At 51.2% G+C, this 24850-nt stretch overlaps 1 protein-coding gene across 2 annotated transcripts in view; it reads right to left on the reverse strand.

Annotated features, from left to right (window-relative positions):
• The window catches only part of RCBTB2 (RCC1 and BTB domain containing protein 2), a 374196-nt gene that overhangs the window by 301087 nt on the left and 48259 nt on the right, over positions 1-24850 (reverse strand). Inside the window, exon 2 of one of the 2 annotated variants that reach the window (XM_078657335.1) lies at positions 20977-21184. The exons of the other annotated variant lie outside the window; for it this stretch is intronic. The gene's annotated coding sequence lies outside the window, so the exon portion shown is untranslated. The remainder of the gene's footprint in view (positions 1-20976; positions 21185-24850) is intronic. 2 annotated transcript variants of the gene reach the window in all.

Raw genomic sequence — 24850 nt, forward strand, 5'->3', positions numbered from 1 at the left:
CGAGCTTCTCACGCAGTATCCTGTTGTCCGCTGCCAATTTTCCCATCTCCTGCTGAAGTTCAGAGACGTCCTCGACAAGGGATTTTGTGACCACCTCCATGGCGTTGACTTTCTCCGACATTTTGTGAAGGTCAGCCCGGAGCAGTGTGACATCTGTAGAAATTGAGCCCACCGTCATCTGTAGCTGAGTCAGTGCTTGCATCACGTCGTCCAGTGTCGCCTTCTTTCCCCCCATGACATCTGCGGATTTGCTTCCCATCTCCTTTCCTGTTGTGGGAGAGGTAATTGGCTTGTCGTAGGCATAGCGCTCCAGGCGAGACTGCGTAGTGCCACCCTTCGGGCCCTTCCCCGCCATGTCTGCGGTTTTCGCGGTTTTCCGGCCTTTCCGATCCAGCCTGTTTGGAGCTGCGGTCCCGCAGTGGCCGCCGCGCGGTATTGTCTTTGCCTACACGTGGGGCCAAGCGCTAGTGAAGTGAGATGTGCCAGGCGCCGTACGTCCGCACCGTTCCCCTGTACCAGGTGTTGTCTACAGGATGCCGTCCGATCCCCCAGCCGGGCGTAGAATGTCCTTTAGCCTCTGTGCCCCCCAGGGCGGTTGTGCGTTTCCATCAGTGTGTCCATCATCCGGGGGGGGGGGGGAGGATTATCCAGGTACGCTGTGATGTGGGCGGGTTTCCTGCGACCTCAAGGGAGAGCTGTTATGGGGGTCAGGCGGTAAGCCCTGGTGTCACTCGCCCGGTCGCTCACCCTCCCTCACCGCCTGCGTCTCGCAGACCGTCCCACCGGTACACCACCGTCAATGTGCAGGCTGCCACGGGGGTCGAGTATTGCCCGTGCCCGGGTGCTGCGCTACAGGAGCCCACCGCCGCGCAGTGCACCCGGACCTCCGGTGTTACTGGCAGATCACACCGTCCGCCCGCCTCCTCTCACCTCCGAGGCATCCGGCAGCGCGTCGTCCATATAATGGCGGCCTCCGCGTAGATTCCTCAGCTCCCTCTTCCCTCTCTGCGAGGTCTGGACGCAGCGGCCAAGGCGGCAGCCCCCCCCCGGGCACAAACAGCGCGATCGGTCGGTGAGCTCACCGAGGTCCGGTCGTAGGGGACAGCGTGCGGGCACTTCCGGTGTAGGTCCCCGGATCAGTCTCACTTCCTGCGGGGCTGTTCTTTCAGGGGAGGTCCCTGCTCTGACCGCCCGAGCAGGCCAGTCCGTAGCGCACACGGAGTACGATTTCCAGGCGTCGGATCCACACGCCGCTTCCTGCCACTTGCACCGCCCGGTCCTGGGCTCCGGCTCCCTCCTTGGGGCTAGAAATATGGAACGGATTAGTGCCGGATAGTCAGAGAGGCCGCCTTAACTGCGGAGCCTGTCCCTTATGCTGCCGCCATCACCGGCTGCTAGCCACGCCCCCACGAGTTTGTCCATACTTGGAACGACACACAGGGAAGGTATGAAGCACCCACGGGGCACTGTGGGGAGTCGCCCAATTACCATAGTGACAGTATATGTCCCTCCGTCCCTACACAAGAACTTCTGATGGGGGGGGGGATTTCAATGCGACTATTTCTGGAGGCCTGGATCGGCACCCGCCCCGGGACTTACAAAACCCTCAGACACACTTCTCAGAATTTACAGCAGCAATGGGATTAGTGGACGTATGGCGAGCCCACCACCCGGAGGAGCGGCAGTACATGTTCCATTCGGGCGCCCATGATAACCTCTCTAGAATAGACTATATTTTTGCCCCACGGACCAGGCAATTAGATTTAAAGAGGCTCGCCACTTGACGAGTGGCATATCGACCACTCTCCTGTGTGGGCTTTTTAGAGGGTAAGGGACAAGGCAAGCGGGGAGGATACTGCTGGTTACACCTTGGTGTCTTAAAAACCCACGTATACGGAAGGGGGTTAAAGAAACCATAGATCTTTATTTCCAGGAAAACCAAAACTTAGTGGGATCAGCCGAGATCCTCTGGGAGGCATTCAAGACGGTGGTTAGGGCACAGGCCCTTTCCCTGACTGCCAGAGTTCGGAAGCAGGCAGTAGTGGAAAGACTAGAGGGTGAATTAACACAATTAGAGGTTCAATTAGACGGCATAGAGTCAGAAAGTGTTAAACACGGGCTGAGCGTAAAAAAGAAAGAATAAAAAGACTTTGTAAGGGAGGCAGAAAAGACATTACACAAAGCTGCACAGAATAGTCTCTATGAAGCAGGGGACAAGGCAGGAAAAATCCTTGCCTGGCTTGACTGGCGCAGGCAAGTAGACTGGTGACGGAATTGGTAACGGAGAGAGGTGAAATAATACGAGACCCACAACGGATCTTAGTAGAGTTTGCTGCATACTATGAGCAAATTTATGCAACTACGAATACCTTAACGGAAACAGAATCAAATGAACTACTACAGGAAATGTCTCTCCCATTCTAACCACTGAAGACTTGGAGTCAGTAGAGGGAGACATAGCACAGGAAGAGATAGCATAGGCAATCAGAGGACTTAGGTCCGGTAAGGAAGCGGGACCCAACGGTATTCCCATAGAAATCTTTACGTTGGCAACTAATACGATAGCCCTATACCTGAGAAACATGTATGTGGAGAGGCGGAACTGTGGTAAACTTCCTATTGACCAGCGACTGGCCATAATTGTGGTCATCCATAAAGAGGGCAAACCAAGAAGCAGCTGCTCCTCATACCGCCCCATCTCCTTACTAAATATTGAAGCTAAAATCCTTGCCAAAGTACTTGCCACATGTCTATTATAGGTTGTTAAGAGGTTGGTACATCCTGACCAATCCAGCTTAATGCCAGGGAGGAGCACTGCGCTTTATTTGCGTAGGTTGAATTGAGTTATGGGGCGAATAAGCACGCTCAGGGAGGATGCAGTAGTAATGTTGCTAGATGCCAAAATGGCATTCAACACCATTGAATGGCCTTATTTATTTGCAGTTCTGAAGAGGTTGGGTTTCGGTTCCAACTTTATTAATTGGCTTAAGCTCCTCTATTTATTTTCACTCATGCTATTCTAGGTAAACCTGGGTTTATTCAATCATTATTAAAATGTAATGCACACACAATAACCTATTTTTTCTATATATTTTATATTTGCTAGATTTATTGAAGCATATTTACTAAGTAATCATGTATTACATTATTTGATCTTTGTCCAAAATCATTAAGAATTAACGAGGTAATTTTTCTTCGATCGTCTTCATACACATAGTAGAAATGTATGGATTTTAAAATTGAAATTGCTGTGCTGACCACTGCCCATTCTTCATATTCCCAAAAGAAAACTCAGCATCTTATAAAGGGTAAACAGCACCTAGTTGCTACCCTTTTATAGCAAGGATGAAACCCCTCCCACTCCCCAAAATTAGGAATCCCTTGCCAGAGGGGAGAGGTCCGAGGGTGGGACACACAAGGATAACATCCTCCCTAAACCGTAAAGGCTACCTTGGTGAATAATTAAATGGCTACCAACTAAGAGAATTTCTCATTAATGGGTCCTTGAAATGAAAGTACTAGGCAAGTCTGTAGTATTAAATATTTTTTGGACAAACCCTCACACACCAACCTAGGTGGCATGCTTCATCATTGGGTTGTCATGTTCACCCAAGGGTCATGTAAGGGGGAGAACGGGCAGTCTAAAAAGACAGTAAGCTCTTGGACCTAGGTAGATAGTTCTCACAAATTATGAGGCGAGGGGATTGGTATGGATGAAAAATCCCTGATGCGGGATCAGTAATTTATTCCAGGTTCCCCACGGGATGCCTGTAGAAAAAAGAATCTTCTACAAAGCTTTGTGCTATTGTCACCGAATTTTTCAGGAAAAAAGGCCATTTTTCTACATCATATGCTAATGTCTTATCATCCTGCCCGCAATTTGAGGTCAGCTGGAGCTCATCTGATCATAATCCCCAAAATTCAAAGGGCCAGAATGGGAGCGCGCTTTTGGCTACCTGGCAGCCAAAAAGTGGAACTCCTTACCTCTCTCCTTGCGAGCTGAGCCCACGGAGAATGCCATCCGTAAAAGATAAAAAACTTGGCTTTTCCATACTTGAGTCTCTCATTTGCATCTTTGCTCTGTTTAGTTTCTAGGCTTCATTATTTCCTGCTCACTACAAGATCGCCAGTATTAAAGCAACAGGCGACAAACATCTGCAGAGGGCCTTTTGCATGGGCTTTTGTTTGAATGATTATTTTGCATTTAAATATACTGCTTTCATTCATGTGATTATCTCTTGCACTGTGTACGCTGGGGGCAAGGATATGAACCAGCTCTGATAAACGCAATCTCATTACAATACTGACCAGGTCATATTTCGGCACCTCAAGTGTCTGTAAACTTAGCAAATTCTACAAATACACAGAACACAACATTATTTACTGAGGAAGTAAATGTTTGGATTATGCCCTCCCATGTAAAAATCCATATTGAAAACCTATATGAAAAATAAAAGAGTATATGAACACAGGTAAAAAGTCAATTTTTGTGGGATTTTTTTTTTTTTTAAACCTTTTTATTGGATGTCATTCTTATACATGTCATACATGAGATAAACCATACTCGACTGTTAGAACATTATAATCAAAATTATCGTTGTGACAAATAGCATCATGGGTAGTCCTCGAGTAGGCATGGAGAAAAACTGTCTCTGGGGTGCAATCGTCCTCCATCCCCATGGGGGATACTAAGGGTCAGCGTGGGAGCGGTCGTTGGGAAGGTTGCCGCCGTTCCCAACCTGTATGGCAGTCTCTAGCCCATAGACCCCTGCAGAGGGTTGCGGTAAATGGAAATCCATAATCGTAACTAAAGTTTGGGATTTGAAACCAGCGAAGTGCAGAGTTCATGGGGGGGGGGGGGGGGGGGGGGGGGGGGGGGGAGGGGGAAGGGGGGGGGATGGGTGGGGCACAAAAACGGTGCGGGCAAATGCATTGGAGCTCTGTGACTTGCGATCCAATGTATGCAGACTACTCTAGTGTGTGCATTAGTGCGTGTACCCGGGATAGGGTCGGGGGTATGCTGGTGTAGCCAGGGAGGTCAGAAGGGTCAGGGTGCGCTTGGTCCGGCCATCGCTTGTGTGTCCTTTGGGGGTTCCCCGCCATCATTATGTGCTTGCTTAAAGTCGTGCAGGAGCATCGCCCATTCTAAGGAGATAGGGCGCTTTCGTATGCCCGGGGCTTCCTCCTGGCGAATAAGGTCATCTTCCGCCGCTGCCCACTTCTTTTCCGCCCCCAACCAGGCGGCTATCGGTGGACCCTCTGCTGCGCGCCAGTGCATTGTAATACTACGTTTTGCTAGCAGGATGGCCAACAGGGCAAATTTGGTCTTTACCTTCTTGTGTTTCTGACGCCTAAAGATGCCTAAGGCGCATGCCTCCCATGTGTGAAGGTCTGTGAGGCCTGTGACTGTTTGAAGTGTGGTGTGTACGGTCACCCATAGAGACTGTATTACTGGGCATGTCCAGAACATGTGTATTAAGGGGGCGTCCGGCATGCGACAATGGGGGCATTCGAAGTGGGAGGTCAGGAAAAAACGCTTAAGCCGTGCTGGCGTGAGATACGTGCGGTGTAGTACATTAAACATTTTTTAATCGTTGGTTGCAGGACACTTTTTTTTTGTGATGCTCTAAAGCCCGCGACCACTCTCTGTCATGGAGGTCGCGGCCAAAGTCCTCCTCCCAATGGAGCCATAAGCGCGTCAGTGGGACATGCGTTAGTTCCATGATGGATTTTTAGATCCACGTGATATGATGTCTGCCCGCCCCCATATGTAGCAGTGTGTGCAGTACCGGATGAGTCTTGGGTTCCCCATCCCCTAGGTTCCAGGTCCATCCGAGTTCTGCCACCAACTGCCGGTGCAGTAGGAATTGACCGGCTGGAAGCCCGCTTCCCTCGTCAGGCCTTCGAACTAGAGCAGTTGACCATAGAAAAACAGAGCCTCTGTTTAGGTGAGCTGGTGTAATGGGTGAGTCGGGTTGGGGGTGGAACCTGGAAGGAGCATTCGTGTCAGCTCCGGGACTGTTATCTGTCCTTCTTAGGCTTCCGGCACACCCAAGGTTCCGGTGTGCCATCCAGCGTGACATCCACTGCAGCAGTGCCGCTAAGCAAAAGGCCTCGAAGGACGAGGCGCACATCCCTCCTCTTTCCCGAGGCATTTGCAAGGCTGATAGGGCCACCCTGCAACGGCCCTTCCCCCAGATCAGAGAGATTAGTAATGAGTTTAGCTCTTGAAAAAAGGACTGTGGTGGCCGAACCGGGATGTTAGCGAAGTAGTAAAGCAGACGGGGCACCATTATCATTTTGAAAAAGGCCACCCGCCCAATGGGAGCCAAAGGCAGGGTTCGCCAAAAACTAACCTGACTTTTAAGTCCACGGAGGGCTCAGTAGTGGTTGCCTTCCAGGAGGTCCCGGGGCTCATGGTAGAGTCTGATACCCACGTACCGTGGGGCATTGCCCGCCCAAGCCAGCGAGGACTCTCCGATTCGAATTTCCCGTTGTGGGGAGTTCGGGTACAAGGGATATATAGAGGATTTCACCCAATTCACCCGCAACCCCGCGGCCCTCTCGAAATCTGTGTGTGTGGACCTGAGGGAGGAGAGGTCTGCCGTAATATCTCTAACATAGATGAGAAGGACATCCGCATAGAGGGAAACGTAATGGGTGCGACCTCCCAGTGGGATGCCCAAATGTACGCCCACCTCCCGCAGCCGCACTGCCAGCAGCTCCATGGCGATGGCAAAGATAACTGAGGACAGGGGGCACCCCTGGCGTGTGCCGCTCATGATCGAGATGGGAGAGGAGATGTAGCGGCCTATCCGAACCTTTGTGGAAATGATGGTATATAATAGCCGAGTATATACTATAAATTGGGGTCCAATGCCCACCCATCGAAGCGCCTCAAAGAGGTACTGCCACGCCAGGGTGTCGAATGCCTTCTCCAGATTCAGAACGAGGCATGCCACGCGAGGGAACCTGTCCCGGACCCCGTCCTGGACCTGAAACATGCGGCGTATATTTTGGGAGGTGTTTCTCCCGGGCACAAACCTGCTCTGGTCTATGTGTACCAGTTTGGGCTGCATTTCTGTGAGTCTATCAGCCAAAATCCTCTGTAGAATTTTTCAGTCCGACGTCAGGAGAGTGATAGGGCGGTAGGAGGATCGAAGTAGAGGATCCCGATCGGGTTTTGGTAACATTACCAGCACGGATTTGCGCATGGACTGGGGGAGTTGTCCCACCTCCACCGCCTCCCGAAAGATTATGTCCAGTTGCGGAACCAGCTGCTGAGAGAATGCGGAATATAGTTTTATTGGGAACCTGTCATGTTCTGGCGCCTTGTTTTTGGCGAGGCGGCGAATGGCGGATTTGAGTTCCGCCGGTGTGAGAGGATCATCCAACGTCTTGCGTACCTTTTCCGTAATTTAGACTATGGCGTCCGTGGCTAATATGTGCTGGATGTGTTCCCCCGGTCCTGGGTCGGTTCCTTGTAAAGCTCGGAGTAATGGTCATAGAAGGCCAATAAAATGTCGGCCTGCATGTATACCACGTGCCCCGCGGCGTTGCGGATGCTCGTAATCGCTTGCGTTTGTGTTTCTTGGCGGATGAGCTATGCTAGTAGGGTGCCGGCGCGATTCCCTTCCTTGTGAGCTCTAGTGGTGTAAGTGCGAAAATTGTAGTGCCGAAGATCAGCACATGCCTCCTCGTACATGGTTTTGGCCTCCGCCAGCTGCTCGGGGGGAAGCTCCTGCTGATCCTGCTCTTTAGATAACTGTGCTACTCGTTGTTCTGCCCTGAGTACCGCCCTCTCTAATGTTTGTTGCACTCCAGTAATTTGCCGTATGCGCGCCCCTCGTAAGACCACTTTAAAAACGTCCCATTCGAGGGACCTCGTGGGTGTAGTGCCTGCATTTTCAGCAAAGTAGCTTTGAATAGTGTCTGATTGCTCACGGTGGAACACTGGGTCCGATAAGCAGTCCCTGGGGAGGCGCCACGTGGGGCTTGGTGGGACAGGCGGCCGCCATGTGAGGGAGACCATATGTACGTCGTGATCTGAGATGACCCTGCCCAGGTAGTCCGAGTGTCGGATGCATGGGAGGAGAGACTGTGTGTACATGAAGCAATCCAAACGGACCCGTAAGTTGTGAGGGATCGAGTGGAAGGAGTGGAGTTTGGTGGTCGGATGTGTGTGCCCCCACACATCCGTTAGGGACCAGTGGGCTGTCAAGGCGTGAAATGCGGCCGTGTGCGCGTGGGCTGGGGAGTGGATGGTGGCAGGGTGGGACCTATCCAATGCGAGGTCCAGTGAGCAATTATAGTCTCCTAGTAACAATGGGGAGCTTGTGAATCCGGCTAATTTATTCGTAAGTGTTTCCCAAAATGGTGCCTGATCTACGTTAGGGGCGTAGATACTGCCTACGAGGATTGGCTGCCCATCCAATAACCCCTCCAGGAGCGCATAACGACCCTCTGAGTCCACACCCCGACCGGTCTCGCGGAAGGGTACTCCGGGCCGGATCTAGATCAGTGCTCCCCTCGCGAAGGCCGAATAGGTCGTGGCGCAGAAGTGTCCGTGCCATTTTTTCCGGAGTTTTCCTAATTCCTCCTTAGTGAGGTGGGTCTCTTGAAGGGATATGATTTGTGCCTTCTGCCTCTTAATATATGCATAGATCGCATAATGTTTCCTGGCTGTATGCATCCCCCGAACATTTAGGGTTAAAAATGTAAAGTCTGCATGTGCCATACTGAATACAACATTATGTCCCGACTAGTCTGTGACCCAGGGGGGGTGGCTCCCCCCACCCCGAGCTGATGGATACGGCAAGCAAAGCTGCGGGGAATCGTCAGTGTGCGCCCCTGCCCTGTAGATGCTAGACAAGGAGAGAACATGGTGTATGGGGTGGGTAAACTATGAACTGGGGTCGGGGAACAGTCTCAATACTGGGGACCTATCGCCGGGGCGATACGTCCAAACTAGCGCTCTGAAGAATTGGAGAGTGTGAACAAGCTGTTGACAACAGTGGGGTGGCGGTTCGTGTATGCGAGGGCAGTAGAGGGGCGGGTCTGTGAAGGATCAGTGTGTGTCATTTGGTCCCCGGTCGACACAGGACATCTGAACTTGTATAGTTAGGGAGGGCTGCGGGAGGGGGGGTCCACGACCCATCCACCATAAGGCTAATCCGTATCTGTGAGGTGCGAAAGTCTTGAGAGACCTTGTCCATGAAAGACCTGGTCCTATCATCTAAATCTGCCTCTAACTTATGAGATCTGCTGTTTGGGGGGTGACTTGCGGCAGGGTGATTGAGTCTACCCAGGATGATGCTTCGTCACTATCGTCCTCGCCCGCTGAGGAGAAAAGCCGCGGGGCTCTGTCCAGGTCATCGGAGGGCAGCGAGACTTGTAATGCTGTCACAGCCCGCAGGGCGTTGCAGCGCTCTTGCATGATTTACACCAGATCTGGGAGCCTTGCGTGGAGCTCCGCGCCGAGGTGTTCTCGCCAGTGCGTCCTTTGCTCGGAAGACGCCTCCTGGGTCTTGGCGCCCTGTGTCTCTGTCTCCGCTCACAGCCTGATCCGGGTAGTTGCGGGCAGTGCAGGTCCGCCCAATCGATGGCTTCTTCTGCACATGTAAAAAAATAGAGTAGAGTCGTTGTAGATAGTTCAGAGTCTGGCGGGGATAGTAGGGAATATTGGATGTTATTGGCCCGGAGCCGTCGCTTCACTTCACTTTTAGGAAGAGCGATCTCTGTTGTTGCACCGCCCGTGCGTAGTCATCACCAGCTTGTCCTCGTCCGATCACCCGAATGTTACAGCGCCTTGAGTGCCCCTCTAGGTAAACCATTCGCTCCTCCATGGTGGATAGGCGGGACAGGACATTGCCCATCATCTTTTGTTGGTCCTTGACCGTAGGTTGCAGGTCCGCCATAATCTTTTCCCCATCGTTGACCTTGTCAGCCAGCTTCCGATGGTCATACTTGATGAGGCTGATGTCCGTCGTTAGAGTGCCCAGTCTCTCCTCCATAGATGATCTGGAGAGTTCGATGGCCGCCAAGACGCGGTCTAGTTTGTCCGAGATGGACATATCAGACAGGGTCGCTGCCAACTTGGTCCCCGACTTGGGTTGGGGCATATTTTCTGGTGCCGTCTCTGGCACCGTGGTGTGTTGCTTGGCCCTGGGCTTCCCCATCGCACCTCCTGGGACGCCTCACCGCCCTTCGCTCCCAGGTCCAGGTATGGAGGTGCTGGCGCCAACTGTCACCCTACAAAGCCCAATCACCTCTGTCGCTGCGTGTGGGTGAGCACCGTCCCCAGTCTGCGCTGTTGGGCTGGGTGGATGCCCCCGGTATGCGACTTGGGGGTGAATCCCCCAGCCCGGGTCCTGTGGTAAGCGCCGCAAGGGTTACCCAGCGGGCCCCAGCCGCGATGGGTGTAGGAGCCCCCCTCACATCACGCCCACCGTCCATGTCAGTGAGTGGCTAGTGCAGCCGGAGGGGGCCCAGAGTGGTGTGACACCCCAATGAACTGTGGGCCGAGGGAGACCGTACTGTGTGTCCCGTTCCGTGGGCCGCTGGCTGGTGAGGGTTAAGCATGCCAGGCAACCTAGCCATCTTAGGGTCAGGCAAGCATCCAATTAGGCTTCGGCGGTGGGGGTCCCTCCACCGCTCACGGTCTGGAAGGAGGGGCGGAATTCCACCAGGCAGGTCAGTTCCCCGTTGTCTTGCTCAGGAGGCTTCTTGTTCGTGGGCGTTGGGTGCCATTTTGAGATCAGGCAGCCCCTGTGGTGACGGTGCTCCGGTGTCCTGCAATCCAGGGGGGGTGACCCAGATCGGTGCCCCAGTCTACCGCTGCCGCTCCCCCTCACTGTCACCACCGGTCGCGGCACTCGGGGAGGGCCGCTCAGCCGTCCCCGCCCGCTTCAGCCGAAGACGGCTGCAATGCCAGAAACCGGTCCCCCGAAGCTTGTTTTCTTTCCAGTAAAGAATTGGCTTGGTAGTTTGGTCTGCCCTGTTCCCATGATGCACTGGGCCAGGGACAGACTAATTTGCATGTAGCCAGGTTCTGAACTGGGATGGTGCAGTGAGCTAAAAAACGGTGATGGATCAAGCCCTGATCTTTTGACTGGGTAGGAGTGTTCTGCTTAATTCAGATGCTCTGTCCATGACCACCCCCTTTTATGAATCGTTTTGGCCACTACAAGTGTGGAAGGGTATGCTCAGACATGAGTCCCTTGCTCACTGCACCATCAGGATTCAAGCAAGCCGGGCTGAAGACGGCTGCAATGCCAGAAACCGGTCCCCGGAAGCTTGTTTCCTTTCCAGTAAAGAATTGGCTTGGTAGTTTGGTCTGCCCTGTTCCCATGATGCACTGAGCCAGGGACAGACTAATTTGCATGTAGCCAGGATCTGAACTGGGATGGTGCAGTGAGCTAAAAAACGGTGATGGATCAAGCCCTGATCTTTTGACTGGGTAGGAGTGTTCTGCTTAATTCAGATGCTCTGTCCATTACCACCCCCTTTTATGAATCGTTTTGGCCACTACAAGTGTGGAAGGGTATGCTCAGACATGAGTCCCTTGCTCACTGCACCATCAGGATTCAAGCAAGCCGGGCCGAAGACGGCTGCAATCCCAGAAACCGGTCCCCGGAAGCTTGTTTCCTTTCCAGTAAAGAATTGGCTTGGTAGTTTGGTCTGCCCTGTTCCCATGATGCACTGGGCCAGGGACAGACTAATTTGCATGTAGCCAGGTTCTGAACTGGGATGGTGCAGTGAGCTAAAAAACGGTGATGGATCAAGCCCTGATCTTTTGACTGGGTAGGAGTGTTCTGCTTAATTCAGATGCTCTGTCCATCACCACCCCCTTTTATGAATCGTTTTGGCCACTACAAGTGTGGAAGGGTATGCTCAGACATGAGTCCCTTGCTCACTGCACCATCAGGATTCAAGCAAGCCGGGCCGAAGACGGCTGCAATGCCAGAAACCGGTCCCCGGAAGCTTGTTTCCTTTCCAGTAAAGAATTGGCTTGGTAGTTTGGTCTGCCCTGTTCCCATGATGCACTGGGCCAGGAACAGACTAATTTGCATGTAGCCAGGTTCTGAACTGGGATGGTGCAGAGAGCTAAAAAACGCTGATGGATCAAGCCCTGATCTTTTGACTGGGTAGGAGTGTTCTGCTTAATTCAGATGCTCTGTCCATCACCACCCCCTTTTATGAATCGTTTTGGCCACTACAAGTGTGGAAGGGTATGCTCAGACATGAGTCCCTTGCTCACTGCACCATCAGGATTCAAGCAAGCCGGGCCGAAGACGGCTGCAATGCCAGAAACCGGTCCCCGGAAGCTTGTTTCCTTTCCAGTAAAGAATTGGCTTGGTAGTTTGGTCTGCCCTGTTCCCATGATGCACTGAGCCAGGGACAGACTAATTTGCATGTAGCCAGGTTCTGAACTGGGATGGTGCAGTGAGCTAAAAAACGGTGATGGATCAAGCCCTGATCTTTTGACTGGGTAGGAGTGTTCTGCTTAATTCAGATGCTCTGTCCATTACCACCCCCTTTTATGAATCGTTTTGGCCACTACAAGTGTGGAAGGGTATGCTCAGACATGAGTCCCTTGCTCACTGCACCATCAGGATTCAAGCAAGCCGGGCCGAAGACGGCTGCAATGCCAGAAACCGGTCCCCGGAAGCTTGTTTCCTTTCCAGTAAAGAATTGGCTTGGTAGTTTGGTCTGCCCTGTTCCCATGATGCACTGGGCCAGGGACAGACTAATTTGCATGTAGCCAGGTTCTGAACTGGGATGGTGCAGTGAGCTAAAAAACGGTGATGGATCAAGCCCTGATCTTTTGACTGGGTAGGAGTGTTCTGCTTAATTCAGATGCTCTGTCCATCAACACCCCCTTTTATGAATCGTTTTGGCCACTACAAGTGTGGAAGGGTATGCTCAGACATGAGTCCCTTGCTCACTGCACCATCATGATTCAAGCAAGCCGGGCCGAAGACGGCTGCAATGCCAGAAACCGGTCCCCGGAAGCTTGTTTCCTTTCCAGTAAAGAATTGGCTTGGTAGTTTGGTCTGCCCTGTTCCCATGATGCACTGGGCCAGGGACAGACTAATTTGCATGTAGCCAGGTTCTGAACTGGGATGGTGCAGTGAGCTAAAAAACGGTGATGGATCAAGCCCTGATCTTTTGACTGGGTAGGAGTGTTCTGCTTAATTCAGATGCTCTGTCCATCACCACCCCCTTTTATGAATCGTTTTGGCCACTACAAGTGTGGAAGGGTATGCTCAGACATGAGTCCCTTGCTCACTGCACCATCAGGATTCAAGCAAGCCGGGCCGAAGACGGCTGCAATGCCAGAAACCGGTCCCCGGAAGCTTGTTTCCTTTCCAGTAAATAATTGGCTTGGTACTTTGGTCTGCCCTGTTCCCATGATGCACTGGGCCAGGGACAGACTAATTTGCATGTAGCCAGGTTCTGAACTGGGATGGTGCAGTGAGCTAAAAAACGGTGATGGATCAAGCCCTGATCTTTTGACTGGGTAGGAGTGTTCTGCTTAATTCAGATGCTCTGTCCATCACCACCCCCTTTTATGAATTGTTTTGGCCACTACAAGTGTGGAAGGGTATGCTCAGACATGAGTCCCTTGCTCACTGCACCATCAGGATTCAAGCAAGCCGGGCCGAAGACGGCTGCAATGCCAGAAACCGGTCCCCGGAAGCTTGTTTCCTTTCTAGTAAAGAATTGGCTTGGTAGTTTGGTCTGCCCTGTTCCCATGATGCACTGGGCCAGGGGCAGACTAATTTGCATGTAGCCAGGTTCTGAACTGGGATGGTGCAGTGAGCTAAAACACGGTGATGGATCAAGCCCTGATCTTTTGACTGGGTAGGAGTGTTCTGCTTAATTCAGATGCTCTGTCCATCACCACCCCCTTTTATGAATCGTTTTGGCCACTACAAGTATGGAAGGGTATGCTCAGACATGAGTCCCTTGCTCACTGCACCATCAGGATTCAAGCAAGCCGGGCCGAAGACGGCTGCAATGCCAGAAACCGGTCCCCGGAAGCTTGTTTCCTTTCCAGTAAAGAATTGGCTTGGTAGTTTGGTCTGCCCTGTTCCCATGATGCACTGGGCCAGGGACAGACTAATTTGCATGTAGCCAGGTTCTGAACTGGGATGGTGCAGTGAGCTAAAAAACGGTGATGGATCAAGCCCTGATCTTTTGACTGGGTAGGAGTGTTCTGCTTAATTCAGATGCTCTGTCCATCACCACCCCCTTTTATGAATCGCTTCAGCTAGTGCGGCAGGGACCCAGTGACCCGTTTCATATGCGAGGTTTTCACTGCCGTATCGTATGTGTCTGGAGCTGCTGCCGGGCCCCCAGGCGGTTCCAATGAGCCCCAGTCCAGCCACTCCGGTCTTGCAGGAAGCTCTATGGGTCGCGTTTCATGGCTGGCGAGCCCCGCGGGAGGCGGAGAAAAGCACGGGCAGCCGTCATCTTACCGCCCGGCGTTGGGACTCGCATCTGCAGCGGCAGCGCTCAACTCGCCGTTCTGGTCTTTTTCCGTGGGTGCCCTCCACACCAGTAGATGCCCCAAAATTTCCGGAGTCTGAATGTCCGTTTCTGCACCGGGCCGACACTGAGAGGCAGCCGATTTGTCTGCCCGGTAAGGAGCCTCAGCAATGCACGAGCGCCATTGTAGCCTGCTTGGCCACGCCCTGTCAATTTTTGTGGGATAAAAAAGTTACAATTGCTTTGAGATAATAATAATGAAAAAAAGATGAGACACCAAGAATGTAATGTTTCTTAGGTAGCCCAAAAAAAAGCAACAGTCTAGTAAGGACTCATTTTCAAGTATTATGCTTTCTTTCTTTTCCACAATATTCAGCAGCCAACAAATCAATCAATACAAGAATAAAGCATTTGCAATGCCAATAGGCCAGGTTTTAACGGAATGTTGTATGGTAATATGAAGCATTACAAGTAAATAAGCATGGATTGAATATGTATTTCTGTGGATGCAAAGCATTTTAGAATAATGCAGGCGGTAGGTTAAAAGGTCAGGTGGCAGTTACACTGCCGAGCCAGACCTACAAATCCATGTAGGATAATGACCACTCTCCTTACAGCTGTGCTGCTGCCAGAGAAAAACAACATACATTATCTAGTTATCTAAGACACTTTAATAGCATTGCAATGTCATGTTTGCGTCCATGAAAATCCAAGCTCAGGAAGCTATATAAATACAGAAAATAATCACAGTTGTGTGGAGGGCAAGCACACTTCTGCCCAATCAAAACATGTGACTCCCGACTCCTAACTTGAGGGCAGAGCCAAAGCCCCCATCCTTGTGACTCTCACATAATTGTCTGGTGACAGCTGCTCTGTCAAGCCATATCATAAAAACATACCTCTACCAATCTCTAGGAGAGAAATTATAAACAGATGAGTAGTCAAAACCCAATGGAATTCTGTGTAGTCCTTAACCTTTTCCATGCTCATGACGAGCCGAGCTCGTCATGAGGCACGGTGCTCCGGTGCTCATGACGAGCTCGGCTCGTCATGAGCCGTGGAACGCTCACATGCGGGGATAATTCCCCTGCTGTGCTGAGCGTTCCACGGGAGCCGGTGCACCTGTGACGAGCTCAGCTCGTCATGAGCACAGGAGCGCCGTGCCTCATGACGAGCTGAGCTCGTCATGAGAATGCGGGCGCTGTGCGCGCCCCCCCTCCACCCCAGCACAGCGGGGGAATTACCCCCGCAGCGAAGGGGTTAAAAATATCCTGTATTGAAACTCCTCTTTCTTTTCATTAATATACATGTTATTCAGAATGAACTACAAGTTTATCTGACAGGGGAGGAGTGCACTGAGACGCCAGATCATTCTTTAATGTGTAGACACATACAGTTACACGGTTCATGCAACAAGGACCGACCGAATATGGCTTGCGTTTTACATGGCTCGCCAGTTCCTGCTATCATCCCCACGTTTAAATTATTAGAGAATGGTAGTTATTTGATGCTCAATAATGAAAACTGTTGTGGGTTAATTAAAGGTATAGCTTTCATAGTAACAGTAAGTGAGCGGGTTATTTGCTGTTGTTAACTCTTATTCATTACAGTATGTTGACATGCTGTCACCATTCGCTTTTTATGTCTTAGTAACTATGCTGGTAATTTTGCTACTGATAATAAGTATACTTGTATTTTCTAAGATACTGCGCCTGAGAAGACGGCATTAGTAAATAAACATTTCAAATGCACATGTGTCTTCTTTACTCCATGTTCTGGTTTGTAATGATAATATACGAAAGAGTGTTCATGAGTTCCACGTACCCTGAGGTACAGTAAGTTCATGTTCTGGTTTGTCTAAACATTGGGAGTTTGATATGTCCAATGAGACACTGTAGCTAGCTCGGTAAGGGGTGAGTTGGGTACTAAGGTGTGTTTTGGGTCACCCTAATTCGCCGAGGTTCCACTCCTCTGTGCACAGTTCTGTGTGAGAACAGAAACCCTGCGACATGGCAAAGTTGAACTTCTAGCAACATCTACTAGCTCTGCTTCTGGTCATATCCTTCAGAAAACCGTTTTATAACCCTAATTAGGCAAAAAAGTACCTGTAAAAGAAAAACGCATGAGTTGAAAGTAATGTATGACAACTTTTTAGGCAGATATCAACATTAAAAATGCATTTCCAACGTAGCATTTTCACGGACACTCATCTTCGATGGGAACATATGCCCCAACTGTCCCTGCAAACACAGACATGTCCAACCTCTAGTTGATGGAAGATAGCACATTAGTTTTGACTGAAAGATACTTCAGTGTTAAAGTGGTCCTCTGCGTAACAAAGAAGTGGCAGACGTACTGGGCCAACCCCTCTAACATCCAAGACTTTGTACCCAACTGCCAAAATGTTGTCAAATTTCAAGAGAAGCAGCATTTACAAGAAGTGCACAGGGAATTAAGGAGTAGAAAAAGAGGGCGAAATCTCATTTAATATCTTCTGGGGGAGTGATTTATTTAAAGGTCCAAAACCCTTACCCACCCAAAGGGGACAAGCTTCATCATCAGCCCCTCCTAACATTAGTGGGTGAGTGCTTTCATCCTTAAAGGAAATCACTCCTCCAGGAGACATTAACTGAGATTTTGCCCTCTTCTAAAATCTAATTCCCTGGCCACCCAATCAATCAGGGGATTATAAAGCACGCTACTCACCCGTGAGGGTCTGAAGGCGATGATGGGGGTGACGTGCAGCTCCGGATCAGTCGAAGAGCCAGGTCTTGAGGCTCTTTCTGAAGGTGTGCAGAGTGGGGGAGCATCTGATGTTGACTGGGAAGTCGTTCCAGGTCTTTGCTGCGATGTAGGAGAAGGCTCTTCCACCTGCTCTGGTTCTGCGGATGCGGGGGGTCTCTGCCATAGCGAGAGCGGATGTTGCTTTTGGGTACATGGAAGTAGACTCTTTCGTTGAGGTATTTGGGGCCGATGTTGTGGAGGGATTTGTAGGCATGGGTGAGGAACTTGAAGGTTAATCTCTTCCGATGGGAAGCAAGTCGAGGTCTCGTAGGTGCTTGGTCATGTGCTCATGTTGTGGGGTTCCAAGGACTAGTCAGGCTGCGGTGTTCTGAATGGTTTGGAGCTTGTGTAGTAGGGTCTTGTTTATTTCAGCGTAGAGGGCGTCACCGTAGTCCAGTCTGCTGGTTATGAGTGCGTGGGTGAAGGTCTTTCTGTATTCGGGGGGGGGATTCACTTGAAGGTCTTGCGGAGGATGAGGAAGGTGTTGAAGCAGGTGGAGGCGACAGCATTGATCTGGTGGGTCAGGATGAGGGAGGAGTCTAGAATGATGCAGAGGTTCTGGACGTGGTCTGTTGGGGTGGGTGGGGTTCCGAGGGCAGGGGGCCACCAGGAGCTGTCCCACGGAGTGGGGGAGGGTCTGAGGACGAGGAGCACTATCTTCTCAGAGCTCAGTTTTAGGCAGCTGTTGCTCACCCAGGTTGCGGCATCTTTCATTCCTTCTTGATAGCCGAGTCTGGTGTCTTCGGGGTTCATCGTGAGAGAGAGGATGAGCTGGGTGTCATCGGCGTAATATATTATGTTGAGCCCATGCTGTCTGACGATGCGGCGAGAGGGGCCATGTAGATGTTGAAGAGCATGGGGCTGAGCGAGGAGCCTTGAGGTACTCCACAGTTGATCTCTGTAGGTTCAGAGAGAAGGCGAGGGAGTCTGATCCTTTGGGTTCTGCCGGAGTGAAAGGAGCGGATCCAGTTGAGGATTCCTCGTATACCAGCGTCGTGGAGTCTGGCAGTGAGAGTGCGGTGTGAGACGGTGCTGGAGGCTGCGGAGAGGTGTAGTAGGAGGAGAGCCGCAGTGTGGCCCTGGTTGAGTAGCATGCGAAGGGCATCGGTGGCGGCGAGGAGGGCTGTCTCAGTGCTGTGGTTGCTGCGAAATCCGGACGGGGAGGAGTCGAGGATGGCATTCTCTTCGATGAAGGTGGTCAGATGGGCATTGATGAATCTTTCTGTGACTTTGGCTGCGAAGGGAAGGAGAGAGATGGGCCAGTAGTTTTTCAGGTCGGTCGGGTCGGCCAAGGGTTTCTTGAGGAGGGGCTTGACCTCTGCCCGCTTTCAGTCTTCGGGGAAGATGCCGGATTCGAGGGAGGAGTTGATGGACCGGCCTAGTCGGGTGCAATGGCGGCGGTGGCTCTGTGGTAGACGTGCGGCAGGCAGGGGTCCGTGGGGGCTCCTGAGAGGGTGTTCTTCATGGTTGTGGCGTTGTCTTCAGTGGTGGCAGGTTTCCAAGTGGTGATGGTTGGCTGGTTGTCGGTGGTGGAGAGGGGGGTGGTGTCCAGAGTCTGTTCGTTGTAGTTGTCGTAGAGGGTCTTGATTTTCAGGTGGAAGTAGGAGCTGAGCTTGTTACAGAGGTCCTGAGATGGAGTGGCATCCATGGCTTCGCTGGGGGGTTTGGTGAACTGCTGTATGACGTTGAAGAGTTTTTTTGCATTGCTTGCGTTGGTGTGGATTCTGTTCTTGATAAAGGTCCGTTTGGTGGCTCTAATGCACTGGTGGTATTCATTCATGGCGTTCCTGTAGTAGTTCTGGTCTTCAATGGTTTTCCTGTTCTGCCAGAGTTTCTCGAGGCGTCTGCGGAGCGCCTGTCTTCTTGGAGGTCGGTGGTGAACCAGGCGGCCTTCAAGGGGCGTTGTTTGACGGGGTGGCTGAGTTGTACGAGCTTGTCAGCGCAGCCGGTGATCCAGCGGTGTAGTTCTTTGGCTGCAGAGTTGGCGTCGGTCGTGGTGGGAGGGGGGTCGTGGAGGAAGGTGGTGTTGAGGTGTTCCTCTGTGATCTTACTCCAGTTCCTTTGTGGTGGGCGCGGGGCGGGTTGGGTGCGGTGGTGGTGTTGAAGGTGAAATGCACGCAGTGATGGTCTGTCCAGGGGGGCTGCGTGGTGTGGCTGAAGTGAATGTTTGTCTCTCCTGCGAAGATGGGGTTGAGGGTGTGCCCAGGTCTGTGGATGTGGGTGGTGACGAGCTGCTTCAGTCTGAGGTTTGGGAGGTTGTCAAGGAGATTGATGGAGTTGGGGTCGCTGCAGTTGCCTAGGTGGAAGTCCAGGTTTCCGATGAGGATGTTGTCCTTGAAGGCGATGGCATGGTGTGCGACGCGGTCGGCAATGGTGGTGGCAGAGGAGGCGTGGGCCCAGGGGTTCTGTAGACAAGGGTCCCGTGCAGAGTGGTTCTGGGGCTGGTTTGGATCTGGAAGTGGAGGTACTCTGTGCTGGAGAGGAGGTCGCTCGTGCTGGAGGTGGAGAGACGGACGGAGCTCTTGTGTGCGATGGTGAGTCCTCCTCCTGGGCGGTTGGGGTGGTTCTATCTTTGGATTTTGTATCTGTTGGGGATGGTGGTGACGATGTCGGGCGGAGGTGGCACTGGTCCATGTTGCTGTGAGGAAGGCGACGTCTGGCAAGAGTGTCGAGCAGGTCCCAGATCTCTACGGCATGTCTCTGTAAGGAGTGCACGTTGAGGAGGATGCATGTCAGAGCTTTGGTGGTATGGGCGTCCGGCATGGGTTCAGCAGCAGGGGGGGGCGCTGTCGATGGTGAAGGATTGTCTGCAGTGTAGGCAGGAGAACTGGCCGTGGGTGGTGTTCTTTATCAATCTCTGGCAGTTGTGATTCCTTCCGGGGTTGAGTGCGAGGAGAGCGGCGGAATTATAGTGGAGGGGGGTCAAAGATCCAGGGTCCATGGTGCTGGCCGGGCGCGGACGGGCTTGCCTTTGGCACGCCGGCGGTGCGACCGCGCAGCAGCCGCCATTAAGTAGGGGTGGGGGCGGGACGAGAGACTGGGAGAGGGGCTGTGCAGGGGGGAGGGGCCGCAGCGGCAGAAACAACCGGCGGTGTATTAAATTAATTAAAATTAAAAAAGGCTAGTGTAATGAGGAGACACCTAGCGGGTCAGTGCAGATTAAAATAAGGGCAGATAAATTAAAAATAAGGGCACCAGGCAGGCGGAGACGGGAGCAGCTCCAATGCAGGCAGGAATAAGGCTGCAGGCGTGAACCCTCACCAGGAGGAGGACTCAACACTACGGCGAGGCGTCGGTACTGCGGAGCTGCCAGGCGAGAGAGTAGACCCAGGCCAGAGGCTGTTATACGGTTTCTGCGAATTTAGTAGGACTGTGTATTAGATAAACAACACTTAATAATATAGGGACTTAGTCTTCTTAGCTCATCAGTAAATTTTGGTTTGGTTAACTCACAGTACTGCCTATAAACTCCTAAACCTCTTTTAAAGATTTAATCCTTGTCAATAAAACATAAACTGAAACTATCAGACAGATGAGACACATCGTTATAAGCATCATTAGAATGGTGAAAAACACAAAATTCAATCATGTTACGTGTTCCTAATGTTACTTCTATGTACCACTAATACCCCTACACTAGCGAGAGTATGGTGGAAGTGCTCTTCTGCTAGACCATGTTGGAATGATCTAACCCCATACCTTGGTATAATGTTTCAGGAAGCCGGAATCAGTGCATTACCTAATGCACCCTGTCTCAGTGTGAAAGCCTGCACACATCCGCCTGCGAAGCTATCTTCCTTCTTAGGATGAATGTTGGGGCCTGCAGAGGAGCATCTCAGTCACAGCTTTCAGCAGCCTCCATGATAACTCTGGTGTGAAGCGCCTCTCACCAAACTGAAAATGGACGCTGTTTAAATAATAAAACACAAGCCTTATCTAATTCAGCCAGGGACACAGACAAACATCTTTTACCATGTCTAGGCAAAAATAGTTTTCTCCTACAAGCACAAAATAAAGCAAGAACATTGTGTTCTAATATGTGTGTCAATGGAACTAGTACTGCAGACTATAGAAAAAGCATGTCTACCAATATATATGCTTGAATGGCATTTTCTTGTGTTAGTGAAAAACATGTTCAAACCACCATCCGAAAAAGTTGCTAAGTTAAAATGGAAAACTAAAATGGAGACTAAACGTAATCCCTATAACAATGCTGTTAATTTGAAGAGGAAGATGTGCCCTGGGTTCACCTTTTCCCTCATTTCCCTCATCGTTGTCAGATATATATTAGAACAGAGGCTCAGACGAGGGGTTCTAGATGTTTTTAGGACAACCAGTAATTACTGACTACTTCTGTTGGTCCTCATCTTTAGGTTTAATTTATTTACACATCTTTACACTTTCCTTGACTCATTAGAACTCACTTATCAACACCATAACAACATAACATGACAGGATAGACAGGACTGGCTTTTGAAGATGAAACTGTTCAGGACATTCTTATCACTCCCAGTTTACTAGAGACTCGTATTACATGAACTGCCACAAAAACAGATGAATAGGAGAAGGTAAGTAACTTAAAAATACCAAGTCAAAGTGGACTTTGTGTGGCAATTATGACTGTATACGTAAGGAATAATGCAGCACCACAAATATTCAGGGAGGATAAGATTTCAGAAAGAATAGTCAATTGATTTTATAGAGTAGTATACATGACTGGCTCGTACATATTGTTAATACTGCTAAACAGATTTCATACAAATTACTAATTAATATAAGATACAGATCCTAGAGAACAACATTGAAGTCACTATCAAATGATCTGCACATAAGAAACTGTGGGAAATCAAAAGAACTATCACAGAATACAAGAAATATATTACCAAGAGTAAGATCACTAAAGTAAAAGAAGATAGACAAACTTTTCCCATGAGAGGGTTTATCCTTACATTAGGGACTAGCGGGGGGAGGAGCCAAGATGGCGATCGAGATGGCTGCGTAACCGCTCGGCTCCGTGAGCCTCCTCACCCCGCACATACATCCTGGCACTTATCCTGAGCTGCAACGGCATCTACATGTAGGCGAAGGATCACTTTCACTTACCGCTTGCTCCTGAGGCTTCTGCTTGCTGCAGACCCGTTGGAGTGTCCCCGACTGTTTTGAGGCCTACACGGAGCTGGGACCGGGGTCTCGAGTGCGGAGAGTGGCCGGCCGCAACTGCAACAACAGCGGCCTCAGGTGATGGTGAGGACTCGGCCGGAGGGAACTGAAAACCGGATTGCCGATGGCGACAGTGCCGACCCAGCCTAACTGGCGGAGCACCATGTGGGGAGTGTGATGCAGCTGGGTCGAGGGAGGTGCATGATTCTTAGCCCCCCATTCCGGTGTTGTATCCGGGCCCATTACCGACTTTGCCCGGAGTCAGCAAGCGGCCCCCAGGGTGCGGCAGAGTTTTTAGCCTTTTGGTGACTCTCCGCTGGGAAACCTGCCTTGGCTTGTGAGATTCCCGTTGTGAATCCTGTTCCTCCCTGATGTGAGACCCGGTCCCGAGGTGAGGTGGAGAAGGACGAGGCCGGAACAGCTAAGATGGCGGAGAGCGCCCTCGTACGCACACCTCACCCGAGCAGAGAAGCCGCTATGCGAGAGAGTCCTGGGGTCTGGCCACACGAGAAAGAGCCCACGTCCAGAGATGTTTTGGCTGCGTTAACAACTCTGCATAAGACCCTGATCTGGGTAGGAGGATGGCCGCCATTGTTGTCCCGCCGCTCCACATGGGTAGGGATGAATCACAAGGAAGCGCCGATGTGCCCGCCTTTGCGTCAGTGATGAACGTTCCAGCTGCGCCTACGTTTGTGGAGACGCCGATAGACCCGGTCCGTGAACCCGCTTTGGATTGCTCTGTTGTGTTTGGGAGTGACTCGTCGGGGCCCTTATCTGTACGGCGGCGGAAGAAACAACATCGATCCATAGTTTGGGTTGCCCCGGCGGCGTTTCAACAGTTGTCGGATTGTGTGACCTTCTCCTCCTGGCTGGTGAGACTCTGTTCTGCCTGGGGGATGTTTCCGGTATCGGTACTGCCACAGACGGAGTTCCGCCATGCGTACTTGGCTGGGATTTGGGGGCTACAGTCCCATGGAGTATTGGCGCTTCCCGGACCGCCCGGTTCGGTTGGACCCACCACACTGTACTGTCTGCCGATTGATGACTGGCTGTATGTGGGTACTATTGATAGAGAAGGCCAGGGATGATATCGTTTAGGGTATGATGGAACACATTGTTGGCCGACGGTGTTTTGGAGGGACACTCCGCGGGGATGTTACCGATTGAATTTATGATTCTTGCTTACTGTGGCTATTCTGACTTTGCTTCTGATGTATATTGTGCGCGATAGGTGAGGGGGGGGGCCGGGTGGTCTGATCGATGGCCCTTCTTCATATTTTTTCCTTTCCTTTTTCTTCCTTTTTTATTCTATATTTCGGGTCTCTTCTTTAGGGCGATAGGCACGCTGCTGGGGGGGGGTAGGCCGTAGCCTTCTGCAGGGGGTGCAGGGTGGGGGGTAGGGGGAAGGGGGTTGTTTATTTGTTCTTCCTTTGTCTCTATGGCCCTTTGCCTTTTCATTTTCTAGGTGTCGTCGTCTTCATGTTTCCTACAATCTGTTTTGTTTTTAAGGGCTGGGGTGCTGCTTCGACATGACGTGTATGTGTTGTTTACATTTATCCTGACTCGTCTGCCTTGCCCCCGTGTCCTCAAGTGTATTCGCACTCATTGCGGATTTCTGTTTTATGCTGCTATTGTAGGATCATGTGTGACCGTCTGGCACTTCTTCTGATATTTTTTCTGTTTTATTTTTCTTCATTGTGAATTTAACCTTCTTAATTCCTGTTTATCACGCTGTACGCTTAAATACGAGTCATATCCTGGAGACTTACCTGACCCCGGCTTATGGACCGCTGTTTCTTTTTATATTGCTTTGCTGACCTTACGAATTGACTAGCGGCCGGCCGGGATGGTTGCAGGCCCATGCTTGTATTTATGTGAAGTGATAATAAAGGTTTAAAAACAAAAAACAAAAAAAAAACATTAGGGACTAGCAGCCCGAGGTTGTCCGGGTATGAAATCGAATGTGTGTAATGTGTGTATTTGGCAAGGGCAATTTATTTTAAAATCTCGCGGTAGACAACATTTTTTGTTTCATTAGAATAGGGACGGAGAAGGCCCAGCTGCAGCACTGGTTGATGTTAGCAGGCGCGTGTAATTGGTGTAGTGATCTGCCGCCTGAGCCCGGCTACAGCCCTGGTTGATGTTAGCAGGCGCGTGTAATGTCGTTGAATGAGCGAGTTATCAGCCGCGGGTAAATCCGTTTAATGAGAGAGTTGAGTGACAGCGAGTAGGAGAGGCTGTAGTAATTGTCCCCGCAGACACGCTCATTTGCGTGTTCCCCCGCTTGAGGCCCAGCTGCAGCCCTGGTTGATGTTATCAGGCGCGTGTAATTAGTGTACTGATCCGCCGCCTGAGCCCGGCTAGAGCCCTGGTTGATGGTAGCAGGCGCGTGTAATTTCGTTGAATGAGAGAG

Source organism: Lissotriton helveticus, chromosome 8 (assembly GCF_964261635.1).
Source record: "Lissotriton helveticus chromosome 8, aLisHel1.1, whole genome shotgun sequence".
NCBI lineage: Eukaryota > Metazoa > Chordata > Amphibia > Caudata > Salamandridae > Lissotriton > Lissotriton helveticus.